General features: G+C 32.6%; 1 long non-coding RNA gene across 1 annotated transcript; it reads right to left on the minus strand.

The window, feature by feature from the left end:
* Window positions 1-2,749: 2,749 nt before the first annotated feature.
* Window positions 2,750-3,498, minus strand: LOC123895380. Its single transcript, XR_006804330.1, has 3 exons — window positions 3,448-3,498; window positions 2,891-3,004; window positions 2,750-2,790 (listed from the first exon to the last, which is right to left on the minus strand). It is a non-coding gene; the product is annotated as an uncharacterized LOC123895380 (long non-coding RNA).
* Window positions 3,499-3,913: the final 415 nt, after the last annotated feature.

Genomic DNA, 3,913 nt, shown 5'->3' on the forward strand with positions numbered 1-3,913 from the left:
TTTAAAAAAAAAAACACAAATCTACTCATAATTTATAATGTTTTTTATTTGAACAAATTAAAAATAAAATTGAAATTAACAAGATCTTAAACCAACACTCCTGCATCTTCTCAAACCTGTTCTTGGTTTCCAACACTCATGCCATTCTCAAACCCTTCCATCAATCTAGGTGCAATTGCCAAAAATCATCACTCGGCGGGGCAACAAAATTCGCAGCATCAAAGGCTAAATAATATATGTGATAACATCCATTTTCTTTCTAACATCAAGAAAACCCTAAATCCCAAATTGAAAAACCATCTTAATATCTGTATCACAAATCTAAGCTTAATTCCATCTTCTTGTCAAATTCCATCTATGCTATTCTTTGTTTATTGGGCACAGAGAGGGCAACCATGTCGAAGAGAGGTCGTGGTGGTTCCGCCGGGAACAAGTTCCGTATGTCACTAGGTCTTCCAGTGGCGGCGACGGTGAATTGCGCAGACAACACTAGAGCAAAGAATCTCTACCTCATTTCCGTCAAGGGAATCAAGGGTAGACTTAACCGTCTTCCTTCAGCTTGCGTTGGTGACATGGGATGTTCCAACTTTTTGAATCAGGACCAAACAAACTCTGTTCAAATGATGAAACCTTTACATTTACCGTACTCATAATAAAATTCATAAGCTTCATCAATACTACTGAATTCCATAGCACGAATTTCATCAGAAGTCATGGAATTAATACGTACCGCTCTATCACCTACAACTGCATCATCATCGAAATCATGGTCATTGCCAGCATCATCATCATCATGGTCATTATCAGTATCATCGCCATCATCTGAACTATCATACACATTGGATACCGAATATGTGGCATCCTCATCATCAGATGTATGACCATTAGTTGAACGAACTTCATTCGAATCAACATCAACAGATTCGTCGTAGTCTACCATAGTGAACCTGAAACACAACAATTGAAAAATAAATTATTTTCACCGTCATTTAGTCATAACTAAGTTTCGTCCTCGAAATTTCACACTACTTAACAACCTGAACTTCCGCTGCGTACTCTGATAAACTAATAGCTCTACTTGTCATTTTAAGTGTTAACAGTTTCCTCCCTAATCTCCATACATACCCTCACAGTTTAAGTAACAAATTTAAGAAGGGTTGCAACCACATTTTGAGTCTGTGCAGTCTATATCCATCCTTAATATCTGTCCATTTACTTCCTGTATTACTATTTTCGTATAGTATTTTATGTTTGAACTCTTTACTCAGCTTCCTCCACTTATTATCTATTGCCACACAGAAAAAGTAATAGGGAGAAAAAGACATCTTGACTTCCATGTGTAGCTCTAATTATAATAAAAATGTTGGTGTTGTGTGGATGACACCTATTGCATGATTTGTATCATTGTTCACTCTGGAATTTGGAGCAACTCTTTATACTTTGGTTTTTTTGGATCAAAATTGTCTTAAAAGTATGCAAAGGTTAAATGGATAACAGTAATGTAAAGGAAACTGAATTGGTATTATCAGTATTGCCTCAAAAAAGTTTGTCTTTGAAAGCTTTTAGACTGAAAAATCTAGTTAAAGTTTATAGTATGACATGTATTATTTGTGTATATAAGGTGACTGACCTAACCTTATGTTTTCTCAGAGGCATAAAGAAACATTTGAAAATTTTTGGGTGTGATCTGATCATTTCCTGTGAGTCTGGTGATTCTTGAAGAAGGATGCTTTTCCTTTCAAGTGAATATTGTAATAGAGGAATGATTGTTAGAAATATTCTCATCTTCAGTGTTACTTGAGTCTGTATGATTGCTTAAATGAGCTAATACTTTTAGCTATAATTGGAACTCCTACAATCTTGTTTTGGTGTGCCTTCATGTTTATTCTATTAGTTTGATTATCGGTTGAATATTTCCGTGGATTATTATGTTCTTGAAATATTACCAGTAATAATTTTTGTCTAGTGATCAGTGAAACAAAAATCATACTAACTAAGATAATCACTAAGTGCCCAAATTCAATTCACAATGAAAATCATTTTAACATAGTAAAATCCTTAAACCCTAATTCCCTTAACAAATTATATACAAAAACAAATTAAACCATAAACCCTAATTCCCAAATTGAAATCAAATTGATTCTTAATAAATAATTACACATAAATAAATATAACAAACATTTCAGTTTCGTATTTACCTTAACAATTGTCTTTTCGATAGACCACACACAAACTTCTTTTCCAATCTCGCCGTCAAATGGAGTTCCGTTCGCGAAAACAACGATGAACGCAGATGATGAACAAGGAAGTTTCAATTTTAGTGATGATGAGCGCAGGTGATGAACTGAGAATTTTCAATTTTAGTGATTTTGAGACTTAGATGAAAGGAGGTGATGATAAAGAGAGGTTTCAATTTCTTGTCTGAATTTTTTTGATATCCTAGAAATTGACTTTGTTTCTTTTTTTTTTCAATCACAATTAAAATAAAAAACAATTTAAATATTAGGGTAGTTTTATAACTTTTAATATGATAGGGACTTAGTTGAAATATTATTTGATATAAAGATACATGGTAGGTACCATATAAGTGGTTTGTACCATATAATTTAAAATTAATCAATACTTCATCCTCATTGGTCAGATTAAGACGGCACCAAAACAGTCCAAATAAGGGGCTGCACCATAGAATTTTCCAATAATATAACCTATTATTTTATTATCTAACACATACCATAAATAATGATGTTACAAAAACCTTGAATTTATTGTGTAAATTCGGACTTTCAGAATCTGCAGTAATTAACAACAAAGAAAACATGATTTGTGAATGTATACTTGATTACGTGTACACTATATAAACTTGAAAAATAATTAAGGTTAAGATCAATACTCTTAAGACCATGTGTTTTTGTGCAGCTCCTTAAAATTCCTTCTTCAAAATTGCCCACATATTCCATATCTTTTACAGGAGTTGTCTCTGGTTTTTCGTGGACTAGTTGGTTTTCTGCATGTCCACAACCTTGTCAGGGATCCAATGAAGTTTTAGTAAATCTACTAATGCTATGTGCAAATCACATATAAAAAATAAATGGATTTAATTAATTCATATAAACGTGTAAGACTCCTTATTGGAGATGTTCTTATAATATTATAAATATGAATACAAAAAATCATTCAAAAATGTGAAAGTATACATGAGTTGAATGAAAAGTAGGGATTAAAAACATTGACGGAAAAAACCTCAGGGACTAAAAAGTGTGAAAAAAAATCTTCAGGGACTAAAATGAAAATTCTGAGAAACTATAGGGACCAAAAACATATTTAACCCTTCAAACAAATTGTAGGGATTAAATTGTTTTACACATGATTGATTGTAATTTGTTTGACAAACTAACACTTTTTACATTAATCAAAGTTATCAAGAAACAATAATAGTGAAAGAAATACCTTGAAACTGGTCCGGGATTGGTTCCTTTGTAGCTTGGTTAATAGTAATTGTGAATGAAAGTGGTTCTCGTTGAGTCATCTCAAATTTACATACATCACCAATTTGCAAGTTATGTTCTTGTGAAAATGACTTCCAACCGGTAGTCATTACAAAATTTCTCTTGCGTTCATTAAAGTTAAACTTCACGTGCCATGTCCTGTTCTCACCAACACTTCTAATCGTTGCATTCATTTGCAACAACTCATTCATGTATTCTTTCGAAAACTGAGTAGGTATCCTCTGTTTCGGGTCATGGTGTAAAGTAGATATTAATTAAAATATATATTCAACGAAATGTGTGAGGCTCCGTCGCAACTTTGAATGTGTCTTTGGTTAGTTACTTTCGTCCGTGAATATGTCTTCCGTTGGTCAATTTAGTCAATAAAATTACTAACATAAGTTGCATTTGTGGATTTGTAATTTCAA

Source organism: Trifolium pratense, linkage group LG7 (genome assembly GCF_020283565.1).
Source record: "Trifolium pratense cultivar HEN17-A07 linkage group LG7, ARS_RC_1.1, whole genome shotgun sequence".
NCBI classification, from domain to species: Eukaryota; Viridiplantae; Streptophyta; class Magnoliopsida; order Fabales; family Fabaceae; genus Trifolium; species Trifolium pratense.